Genomic DNA, 13,405 nt, shown 5'->3' with positions numbered 1-13,405 from the left:
TAGCATTTACATACAGAATTTTCATGAAACAAATATGTATCTATTTATAGCATTTACAACATCCGGGACTTTCGTGAATGGCGGATGACAGAACCTATTTCCGGAATCAAATGTAAGGTTGTTTTTCATACGAAAAATAAGATCTAGATCAGGCAATAACTTGTCAATTGCCTGATCTGATTGCCTCTAAACCTAAAGTCTTAGATAATGTTACAGATGGCATAAGTCTTTACCGCGTGAATAATTGACAGCAAAATTTGTCACTGTTTTTGCAACTGTCTGAACTCAGAAACATAACTTTATCTCTGGTGCCTATATTGCTAAAGCCATTTCATTTGATAGTACGACTTTGGTAGGTTCTGTAAAGATAATCACATGTTTCTGCTGTTTAAACCAAGTCTATCCTGTTTGGTATGCTGATACTAGTTGATAGTAAAATTATCCAACTTATTTTCTCCATAAGAACACAAGTTGTTTACAAGGAGCCTTGAAAACAGTTGCACCTGAATCTGTGAACCTTCACGCTTAAACAAGTTTACTCACATTCACGTTTACTCCTTTCACATTTGCATCCCATTTTGTGATGTATCATAAATTTCTTATGCACCCTCACAGAAACATATACAATGTATATTGACGAGACTTGACACTACCTAATTGTAGCTGATTTTATCATTGGAACATAGTCAACAAAGATACAATACAGAAAATGACATGTGTTAGAAACCTACTCGCTATTACTGTAATAGTTTCTGATGATATCAATAAAATGTCATTCAAACAGACATGTAATTTTAAAATGTTGCCAGAGTATTAAACTTGTTATCTGTCACCTAAGTTCAAATTTGTTATCAGGATATTTGTCAAACAGTTATTTAAGCATTGTAGACATGGTTCATTGATTTAGAATATTAGCAATATTAAGTTTTTGTGGTTTGATTTATATTCAGATCCTACAATAGTCCCACTATATTTAGTCAACGATTTGGGTATATGGTCGTTCCGGCCCCAAGTCAATCCGACCTCAAGTCGATCCGGCCCAAGTCGATCTGGCCCACGTCGATACGGCCCCAAGTCGATCTGTCCCCATAATAAAATATGAATCAACTGTATTCACTATATGGAGGAATTTGTCACAAATTTGAACAGTATAAACGGAATTTGCAAAAAGTGTCGATGATGAACGACAACAGATAAGTGAAGTACTGGAGTACCAGTTAAAGAACTATTTTAAATCGATACGAAACTGACTGTTATTGTGTCTGTGTGTATAGCAGCTCCAACATATTTTAAAATATGAAGATATTTTCCATGTTGACTTTGAATGTCATGGCGATTTTTATTTTATTTACTTCTCACACAGAGTAGCTAAATTAATATTTGCAGTCCAATGGAACCGTTAAAATTTTATTCACCATAATGTCTTGTTTAACCAAATCATTAGTCTATAATTGGTTTGTTTATTCAACAATTGTCTGATGATTGTGAACTAATCAGGTAATGCCACTGGTAATCACTTAATTCAATCAAAGCCTGATTAATTAAAGGTACGTAATCAACAAGGTCTTTATAGTTTGATCTTTTGTTTGGTATAAATAATAAGTATTAATTGTATTTTTTTTTCAGGCTTCTAGCTATAACACTTGTTTTTTTTGTGATATCGAATATTGTTAATATATTTTTCTTAAAGTTGACAATTTTGAATAGTTGTGTGTATGAGTATCCATTATGCTTTATTGCATGAAAATAACATGACATTAAATGCACAGGTTTCGGCAAATCAAACAACATTTTAGAAATTTAAAGAAATTAAAAGAAAAACAAAGTTTGTATGTATCAGCTTGGGGATCGGCTTGTACCGTTGTGTATGTAACTATTTGTTATATACGTTTTAATATAATCATACAATAATCTTGAAAACTTGTAATAATAACATAATCAACCTAGTTGTTTTAAACTCATCTAAAGAAAATATTTTTCAAAGGCCTTTTTTATTTTGTTTAACGTACACCTTTTACATTTTAATAAAAATCATAAACATTAATGAATTACAATTAATACATATCTTTATTTTTATTCCTTATAAACATATTTTTTATTGCCTTTTTTATTGGTGCCGGATTGACTTTACATATGGGCCGGATCCATGTGGGGTCGGATTGACGTGGGCCGGATCGACGTGGGGCCAGATTGACGTGAGACGGATCGACTTGGGCCGGATCAACGTGGGGCCGGATCCACCTGAAAGCAAGGATTTGTATAGTATACTATACAAATCCTTGATTTAGTGTATTGAATTATTGCATTGTGTACACAGTGTACATATTGTCTGGCAGGGTTATTAATATGACCTTGACTTCATTTTTATGGTTCATTAGGCACTGTTCAGTTTTCAATATTAGGTCTGTTTCTCTGTTCTGCCTTTTTATTTTTCACTCTATTAGGTCCTGCCTTTTTTTATAAGTTTTAATCCTGTTTTTTTAACATAAATCTGTTTCTCAGATACTATAAGCAATAAGCTAACAATATTTGCTGTATGGTATGATTAAAATAATACATGCCTGTCTGACGGAGTTCATTTGACCCTGTCCTCATTTACATGGATCATTGATAATGTCAAGTTTATGTTATATTTATACTAAAAACTTCATATTAAAAGCTACAAATGTATCAACATAAATTCATTTTTGATAAGTAAAGCCGCCAAAATATTTCAACAAGCTCACTCTTGTTGTCTTGCTGTCAAGTTTGCGTTTACACCACTGTAATAGTGTTATAGGTTATTGGGAGACTAGTAAAACACTCACAAACATGTTAAATTCTACATAATTCATTATATGCTTGTCCAAAGCCAGAACCTGCAATCCAGTGGTTTTCGCTGATCACAGTTTGCCATATGTATCTTTCTTATATCATGTATATTGTATAAATGTAGACATTTGTTTTATCTTTTTATTTTTTTTCACATTTAGTCATACCAGGAGAATTTAAAGTGGGTTTGATGATTTCCTAAATTTCAATTAATTTGATATCTGCTAAATTAAGACAATATTTCTAAATCTGATTTGAATTTTTTCAGTTGTTTTTGTCACAATACATAAAAAGATCTAGAAAGAACTTACCATGACTGGACACAGTTCCCTCATAAAGGTAAGAAAATTACTATTTGCTCCACTTTACTATTAACTATTAATTTACACTGTCAATTTAGTAATGATAGCTACGTTTTTATTAATGCTAAAAATGCAACAGTATCAGGTTTGAAATTATAAAAGCTTGCATTCATAATTACATCTCAGTTTGTCAACCATTTCGTTAACCTACTCAATAGTTGGTCCAGCTTATTCAAATTAATGTAGCTGAGGTGGTTTTTAGGACCAGAACAAGCATGACAAAACTGCTCAAACTGGTGCACATCATAATTTGGTCTGAATTTGTTTTAATACTGATACATGTATGCTTATAATTTAGTTTCATTTGTTGTGTTTATTTTTCCATATTAAAATTTAAGCCCCACTTTCCTGACCCATTTTCACTGCATTTTTTTTTATAATTATAATGAAATAAATATATTATTTTTTCTCAATAATTTAGTAATATTGTCAATCACCTGCTCACTGTAAATCATCAAAATTAGAAATGTTCAGAATTATTCCCAGTTAGCACCTAAAGTTTTCTTTTAACAAATTAGATCTAGTTCTGATAATTTAAAAGTTCTTATGAAATTTTCAGGATGTGCTAATACATGAAGTAAACTTTAGGTTTTCATGTCAAATTGACAATTGATAACTGCGGTGTCTTCCTCCTATTCCCACTTTAAAAAAAATACTATTCCTTCTATTCCCACTTGCAAATAACAATAGATGTTTTGATAATTAATTTGTTTTTATAACAATCAAGGTTAATAATTAGAATTTCACCTAAGATTTACCTGTACTTTTTTCAAAGTATAACATATTTGGTTCACTGTTCAGGTATAATACCTTGTTTATTTGTAATATGTTTCTTTTTTCATCAAAGAAATACTTGAAAATAAAGAAAAATTATGATAAATAGATTGGAGTTAGATTTATTTTAAAATTTTTGAATTTGTAGATTTATTTTTAAATTTTTGAATTTGTAACCAGAGACATATATACCATGATACACATATATATGTCTCTGTTGTAACCTTAAAAAATTGTCTGCTGTACTAATAAATCGTGATATAAATAATATTATAACCAAGTATAATCTTCAGATGTGGAATAAAAGTATACTCTAAAAATATAATTACTTGGACCTATAATCAAAGGTATAAAATAATTGGTGAAAACCATTAACTTTACTTCAAAGCATAAAACATTGATATAAATTGTGGTCCTCGCCCAGTCAAGACATTATTCAGTTACAATGGCTAATGCACAACTACAAGTAAAGTTTGTTACAAACAGAATCGGGAACCAAAACATTGTACACAGTGGGTTTAAGTTCCAGGCAAAGAATAAAAGGGGCATAAGAACTTACTGGAAGTGTTCAACTTCAAACTGTCCTGCCTCCATCAATAATTTGAACACAACACCAACCAAAATCTCAGCAATTCCAATCATCTACGATGAAGATCTAGTAACCTTTGGAACCACTACTTAATTCAAGGATATACAGTGATTGTCTAATGTGCATGCTACAATGTGTGATTTGATTTAATGCTGTTGTATAATTTTAATCTATAGTTGAATTTGTGTTATAAAAGTTATAAAATAATTAACTTATATTTGTTTTAATTTCTTTCATATTTCTTTTATTTAAAAAAAAACAGAATTTATACAGAAAAATAACTTATTACATGTTCTAATAAAAAAATCACTGGTCAATTAACAGTTGATTAAAAATGTTTGTACAGTTTAATCCTTTGTTTGCACAAGTTTTCCTCCTATTCCCACATGAAATTTTACCTTTTCTTACCAGTTATAAAAAAAGTGGGAATAGAGGGAATGAACCATAACTGCCTTCACCTGAATTAACTTCTTTCACACCTTCAGAATTGTTCATTGTATGATGAAAACAAAATATTTGGTTTCTAAATGTAGCCATATATCTTGTTTTTTTCTCATTTAAAAAAAACAGACTTGTCCTTTCTAAACACTAATTAATGTTTAATTAATTTTAAATGACAAATTACCACCTGTTGAAAAATTTCAGCCAAATTCCAGGATACATGTTTTTTTGAAATTTTAAAGTTTCTTTTTTGGAAGATTTATGAATCTTTGGTTTTTGGAAAGATTATAACTTGTTCTATATCTTTACTTAGGCACCACCCTCCCTAACAACAGGACAGGTTAGCTACTGTTAATAAATGTATTCACACTAAAATATAGTTCCCTATAGTTCTCATGTATGTGCACCTAATACACAAATAAACTGAAAAAACTGGGTATATTATTGGAGCAGTTCATTCAAGAATGTATGTCATTATGTGTGTTGATGTGCAGGCTTTTTTAAAAACATTTTGATTAGGTAAGTGGGTATTGATTCAACTAGTATGATCGACAACTGTCATTATCACTTAACAATCAGGGACAAGGTGGACTTTTAATTACAATGCCCCACCTCCTAAACTGCCAATCAAATTGACCACATTACCTATCTACATCAGTCTTACATAATTGTAGACCACTCCAATATACATCTAATTCTTAATACACAAGTATTTGAACTCATAATTGATTACACAAATGTGTGTATTATTTGTTTGATATTTATAAGGATGATAGATTTATTTATTGCCAATTACTTTTGATCTACATTACATAAAGTAATTCTGTAAATTATATCTGAAAGATAAAGGATTAATGGATAAGCAAGATCTTAAAAAAAATGAAATATAAATATGAATATATAAAAGGTATTCAAGTATGGCCTATAATGTACTTAATAAATTTCCAATAATCATCTGTAATTAATCAACAATTTAGATTAGTTCACTTTTTTATCAGGAATTGGCTGGAAACAGTTTTAAAATTTATAAACTTTTAATTATAAAAAAACATATTGTTTATCAGTTTATTTCCCGTCAATTATTATGTCTATTTTAGTCATTTGAATTTTTGTTAGAAGTAAATATATATTTTTGCAATCAAGAAAGAATCCACATTTCAATAACATTAGTTTTTTATTTAGTTCAGGTTGAAAAATAAAATTGAAAATGCCCTGTGTTGAAAAATACATTAAAATTTGATCAAAAGGCACTCTAAAACTTTTAATGTTCAATGCCATATAACCTCTGTTTCAACTTACAAAATGCCCCAAAACAACATTTTTTAGATTATTTTTGTTGGCACTTTAAAGCTTTTAGCTGTTGGTCTAAATTTATGTCTTACAAGGATATGAGGATTTCTTATCGTCGAGTTGCAAGTTGCGAGTTAAGAAAGTCGAGTTGCGAGTTACAACAGTCGAGTTGCGAGTTATGAAAGTTGAGTTGCGAGTTACGAAAGTCGAGTTGCGAGTTACAAAAGTCGAGTTGCGAGTTACAAAAGTCGAGTTGCGAGTTACAAAAGTCCAGTTGCGAGTTACAAAAGTCGAGTTGCGAGTTACAAAAGTCGAGTTGCGAGTTACAAAAGTCGAGTTGCGAGTTACAAAAGTCGAGTTGCGAGTTAAGAAAGTCGAGTTGCGAGTTACGAAAGTCGAGTTGCGAGTTACGAAAGTCGAGTTGCGAGTTAGGAAAGTCGATTCTCATGATGAGGATTTCTTATCGTCGAGTTGCAAGTTGCGAGTTAAGAAAGTCGAGTTGCGAGTTACAACAGTCGAGTTGCGAGTTATGAAAGTCGAGTTGCGAGTTACGAAAGTCGAGTTGCGAGTTACAAAAGTCGAGTTGCGAGTTACAAAAGTCGAGTTGCAAGTTACAAAAGTCCAGTTGCGAGTTACAAAAGTCGAGTTGCGAGTTACAAAAGTCGAGTTGCGAGTTACAAAAGTCGAGTTGCGAGTTACAAAAGTCGAGTTGCGAGTTACAAAAGTCGAGTTGCGAGTTAAGAAAGTCGAGTTGCGAGTTACGAAAGTCGAGTTGCGAGTTACGAAAGTCGAGTTGCGAGTTAGGAAAGTCGATTTGCGAGTTACAAAAGTCGAGTTGCGAGTTACAAAAGTCGAGTTGCGAGTTACAAAAATATTGTGTACACCGAATTTTCAGGTTTGATTTACATTTGATAAACAAAACATGCATGTATCCGAACTTAGTTAATCCCGTGATTATGGGAATTGAAACAGTTATGATGGTATGATACTAAACCCCTAACGGGAAGGATTGTGCCTGATGTTCATATGATGAAATCATAATCTTTCAGTCAGTTTAATTGAAGTCGGAGCTGGCATGTCAGTTAACTGCTAGTAGTCTGTTGTTATTTATGTATTATTGTCATTTTGTTTATTTTCTTTGGTTACATCTTCTGACATCAGACTCGGACTTCTCTTGAACTGAATTTTAATGTGCGTATTGTTATGCGTTTACTTTTCTACATTGGTTAGAGGTATAGGGGAGGGTTGAGATCTCACAAACATGTTTAACCCCGCCGCATTTTTGCGCCTTTCCTAAGTCAGCAGCCTCTGGTCTTTGTTAGTCTTGTATTATTTTAATTTTAGTTTCTTGGGTACAATTTGGAAATTAGTATGGCGTTCATTATCACTGAACTAGTATATATTTGTTTAGGGGCCAGCTGAAGGACGCCTCCGGGTACGGGAATTTCTCGCTACATTGAAGACCTGTTGGTGACCTAGCTTCTGCTGTTGTTTTTTTATTTGGTCAGGTTGTTGTCTCTTTGACACATTCCCCATTTCCATTCTCAATTTCATATGTGATACTTATTTATAATATTATAGTCTAATATAAGTTTAAGTTCTGAAAGCATTTAAAAAACAAGTTGCTTTCTTTAAAAAAAAGAAAAGCAATACATGAACCTAAGACTGCTGACTGCCGGGTCACCAAAAGATTGTTGCTGAATTTGTGTTTGCTGTTGAATTGAAATAGTTAACTGTGAATAGAAGAAGCCAGTTGAAAGTATATATTTACAGCTTCTATTTGAATAGTTATTTCAAAGCTCGACTATTTTATTTATTACTTGGGAATGTACATAATTTTACCAATCCTTTGGCAAATTCTAATTTCTACTAACCGAATGACTTATGCAAATTACACAAACCTTTCGCAATGTAAATTTATGCACTCAGTTTCCTTTATAATCTTGAATTCTGTATGCATTTATAATATCTTTCATAATTTTTATCATTATCTTTATATTTTGTTTCCTACATGAATGCCTTTATATTCTCAACTCGTATTTGAAGCTGTCTTTACTCATGGTAGATGTTGTATGCGGTGAAACCTGTGGCAAGCAATTGATTGGGACCTGTTATGAAGAGACTTATTTTGGTCTCATAAAACGTCTCAAATTTTAAGGATTTTCGGATTTTATTTAGATCATTTCAAACATTCTACAGAGAAACCTAATTTTGCCAAAGAATATCTTAATTCAGAAGTATCCCGTGGTTAAATCTTCAAACAAAATTAGTTTACATGTTATCGAGACAACAGACAATACCACGTTATAATTGACCCAGATACACACAGTGTACAGTAGTCGTTTTAAAACAAATATAATTGCGTCGTCAAGGGTCATCAAGGGACAATATCAAAACGTAGTTAACAACCTGTTAAGACCTGTATAAATGACTGAAAGCTTTAGAGGCGTTCCGAGAATTTTATTCTGACTTCCGGCAGAGACTGAGATATAGAGTGGCCCATAGACACATCCAAAACTCGCCAATATATAAGCATGAACCCCTTAGGGGGTTCATGCAAAAATAATGTATCATAAATGGACGAGATCGGTCTTATTTAATCCAATGCGTTTACACAGTCACTACAACATAAAAAGAACCGATCTGACCATAAATTACCTTTCGTAAACAAATAATCCTAAAAATAGAATAGTAAAGGAAATTCTGCATCTCGCGCCAACTATAACACATTAAAAAAACATTGAGAAAATAGTTTGCTCATTGGAATTTCGTATGGACTTATTAATCATTATTTTGGATCATACATCACAAGTCATTAAACAACGATATGTGTGTAGACTATCGCTAAATAACGAACGGCCAATGCGTTTGAAGATAAGGATTTGCAGCAAACAAGTTATAGTTATTGACCAAGCAAGTTGGTATATAGAAGTTAAGCTGCACAGCTCAAGTGACCCTTATTAACCCGAACGACGTAGGAGTTCGGGTTAAAGGGTCATCATGAGCGTGCAGATTAACTTCTATATACCGATTTGATTGTCCAATAACTGTTTTAACACATGACGTCATTAATTTACGTTCACGTTTTTGATGTAAATGAATTTCCGCAATCCACGGATCCTAGGAAAGTTTCTTGTAGGGTAAAGAAAGAGGGAAATACGACTTTGGTAAGTTTTAAATTGATAACTTTTTGTTTGGTTTAGACCGTGCTTATTGTAAAATTGCGATTTAATAGTACATTATTTTTAAATGTTTCTGTTAAATCTATTCCCATTTTTTATTTAATAAGGGACGATTAAAACTTCGACAAAGTGTATACTTTCAAATCGATAACTCTTAGGGTTATTGAGTTTAGATTAGTTGCTTTTGAATTTCTTTCCCTCAATGCATTGGCGGGTTTAGGGGGGGGGGGGGGGGGGGGGTCCGGGGGTTGGAACCCCTTTTTTTGGCCGATCAATGCATTTGAATTGGAGCATATAGTTGGAACCCCCTTTTAATATGGCTGGACCCGCCCCTGCAATGATATGCTTTAATAGAGAAATTAAGATAAACCGAGGGAGATGTCATATTACCTAAATTTTTAAATATTGAATAAACAGAAAACAACCAAAGGTCATTGGGTCTACAACACAGCAAAATAACACACACCTAGAGGGAGCCCTGAGCAGGCCCATACACACAATATTAGATAGATCAAGAAAATAGACGCCATTCTATGCTGCTAAATATAAAGATGAACCAAAATTAAAACATATACAAGAGCAACAAAGGCTAAAGGTTCCAGACTTAGGGAAGACACAAAAATGTGGCGGGTTTTAACTGGTTTTATTCACGCCCATCATATCCCTTTAAACTCTAGCCAATGTATTAGACAACACATTTTGCGATCCCTAACTAATATTGCCCGGCTCTGCAGCTACCCCCAAAAGCCCACTTTAAACGAAATCTGCAGTAGGGGTGTTTTACATACAAGAACTATATTTTAGTTGCTATCTCCCTTTACGTTTAATATGACGGTGCTGTGTATGAAATTTAAAAATAATTAAACTCCAAGCCATCTGCTGTATTTCAAAAGGCTATCAGAAAATACTATACGTAGTTATTATCTAGTCCAATTTATGTTTACGAGAGACTCAGATAAAGTCCAAACCATAACATTAATCAACAATACTATGCACAATTCTACATGTATAAGCAATCATCATTCCAAAATGTTATACAGTTACGCCAAAAAATTAAAATATTTTAGTTTCCGTATTTTTTACGCAATTCGACTTTGGTAACTCGCAACTCGACTTTCTTAACTCGCAACTCGACTTTTGTAACTCGCAACTCGACTTTTGTAACTCGCAACTCGACTTTCGCAACTCGCAACTCGACTTTCGTAACTCGCAACTCGACTTTTATAACTCGCAACTCGACTTTCGTAACTTGCAACTCGATTTTCTTAACTCGCAACTCGATACTCGACAAAAAGTGAATCTCCAAGGATATTTGGTAACATTTACTAGAAGAATTTTTGTATTTTTTTGTTTTTTTGAAACATGTTCAAAACCGGCAACACAATTTCGATTAGATATAAACTGCAGTTTAAATAAAATTGTGCAAATTTAGAGACCCATATTATTTAATTTGAGCACCTTTATTCACATACTGGAAAAACAAGTTTTCTTCTGAAGACCTGCTGTAAATGCAATTTTCAGCAATAGTGCTTTATAAATGTTAATTTTCCCCCACCATACCTTAATATGAAATAATTCAAACTACTGTTCTAATCTTTCCATGAGTGATATCCATCACTTTGATTATACCCCACCGTAGCAGGGGGGCATACAATTTTACCCTTGTCCGTCTGTCATTCGAGGAAATCGAAAACAATGCAATCTTTTAGTTTTCGTTCTCTAACTTAAGTTGCCTCAACCAAATGTTATGAAACTTATACACAATGCTTTTTACCATAAAATACAGAATAAGTTGAATTTTGGTGTATTGTGCAATAGATTTGTTAGATCTTTGACCACATTTATATTGTGACAAAAACCTATATTATGTCAAAAATTTGATCACAATCCAAATTCAGACAGTATCTGAAAGATCGGAAGCAAGACTTGATGGTTCAGATAGTAATTTAATAATGGCTACAAAATATACAATTGGTATCGCCGTAGCGACGTTACGTAACAAGTAAAAGTCCGAAGGTTTGTGCGTGACGTTCCCGGAATAATCGCAGATATTACATTCCTCCTTAACTTTGAATTGGAAAATGACTTTATAAATTTAAATTAAAATGTGTAAAATAAAGTATGATTACATTAAGTAAATTATCACAGTCTCTGTATTGTTCATTAATAATGTTTTTGTAATAAATATATAATATAGATTTTCACTTTCTCAATTTGTATAAATTATAATAGTCTCTCGAATGTTCACTATGTATCAGTCTCCTGGTTCTTCTGCTTTATGTTTCAGTCCTGGTTTCCTGACTTTTCCAAAGTTCTCTTTATCCGCCCCCTCCCGCGCCTGTCTTGCGGGGGGCCCATAATTCTGTATGTCCACTGCCCCCTCCCGCGCATGTCTTGCGGGGGGCCCATTTTCTTAATCTTCCTGTTTCTGTTTTCACCATATCCTTTGAGTTTCTCTTTGCATTGTCTGTCTCTTTCATTCATCCCCTCATTTAAGTTTGAGTGATATCTTCTATGAATCTCCTGCTTCTTTTCTGTATATGTATCAGTTTTCTTTTTTAACTTTGATATTTGCTGTGTTTTCTTGATGGGTTTTCTTAATAAGTTAACTTCTTTATTGGCTATTTGGAGTCCTGGTGTGACTTGATTATGTTTCTCGGAGTTGAAAGTTGGTTCACTGTCTGGTATTCTCAATTTGTTTTTCTTCACAAAAGAACCATCAGTTCTTATCTGTATCATCCCTAGCTCAATCAAAGTGGATTTACTAATTAATGGTGGAGAATTGATTTTTCCTTTTACAACAACGAATTTTGCCTCTGTTCCACATGTTTTGTTTCTTATGATAGTTGTAAATTCTCCCTTGATTGGTAATGAATTTTGCAGTGTGCTCAACTTGATTTTACTCTTTTCTAATACTGGACTGCCGTATGTTTTACTTTGAAATTTTACAAATTGATTTTCATCCATTACATTTACATCAGCTCCACTGTCAGGTTCCACCCTCACATCTACGTCATCTATTCTTACCGTCACTGTTTTTTCTATATCTCTTATGCCTTGTATGGTCTTTACCTGTCGTATTTTCATTATATGTTTGATCGTTTCTCCAAAATAATCTTCATCTTCATCATAATCTGATATGTCTGTATTCGAATCTGTCTCATTTTTATCTTCCGATGATTTCTTCACACTTCTTTCTCCTCGTCTAAAATTGCCAGCTCTGTACTGTTGTTTTTTCTTTTCCGTTCTGCATACTGACGCAAAATGATTGTATTTTTCACAATTTCTACATTGTTTACCATATGCAGGACATTTTCTTCCCTCCCCATGATCAAATCCACAATAACCGCAATCTTCTTCAAAATCATGTGCCCTATAGCCTGACCTGTCGCTTTGGATTTTATTTGCTGACAACGTACCGATGTCTCTGGGATCTCCTTTCATATCCTTCATCTGTAAACATGTGTCTTCCATCTGTCCTGCTTCTTCCACAAATTTATCTAAATTCCATCCTTTGCTTATAGCCCTCTTTATCAAATCCTGATTGGTTATGGTTTGAATACAATGTTCCAATATTCTTTCATCGCATGTAGCTTCAAACTCACACGCATGTGCCTTTTCTCTCAGTCTCGTTACATATGTTACTGTGTATTCATCTCTAAATGGCTTCATTTTTAAAAATAAATACCTGGCATGATGTTTGTTCTTCTTTGGCAAGTAATATTTATTCAATTTGTTCTTTAAGACTTTATACTCATATACTAGTCCCGGAATAATCGCAGATATTACAGTATCAAGCTTTAATATTTGATCAAATTTGCCCCAACTGTTCGACCAATGCGATCGTATAAAGCTGTGCACTGCGGAACACCTGGTTATACATTTGTACATTGAAAGAAATGCAAAATTTTTAGTTTCGTTCTGTAACATTAATTTGTCCCAACCAAACATGAGAC

General features: G+C 33.0%; 1 protein-coding gene across 1 annotated transcript in view; it reads left to right on the top strand.

Annotated features, from left to right (window-relative positions):
- Positions 1 to 19: 19 nt before the first annotated feature.
- Positions 20 to 13,405, top strand: part of LOC134725285 (myocardin-related transcription factor B-like) — a 72,010-nt gene continuing 58,624 nt past the window's right edge. Inside the window, exons 1-2 of the mRNA XM_063588972.1 lie at positions 20 to 112; positions 3,080 to 3,150. The gene's annotated coding sequence lies outside the window, so the exon portion shown is untranslated. The remainder of the gene's footprint in view (positions 113 to 3,079; positions 3,151 to 13,405) is intronic.

This window comes from Mytilus trossulus, chromosome 7 (assembly GCF_036588685.1).
Source record: "Mytilus trossulus isolate FHL-02 chromosome 7, PNRI_Mtr1.1.1.hap1, whole genome shotgun sequence".
NCBI lineage: Eukaryota > Metazoa > Mollusca > Bivalvia > Mytilida > Mytilidae > Mytilus > Mytilus trossulus.
This window is presented reverse-complemented; position numbering and strand designations above follow the sequence as displayed.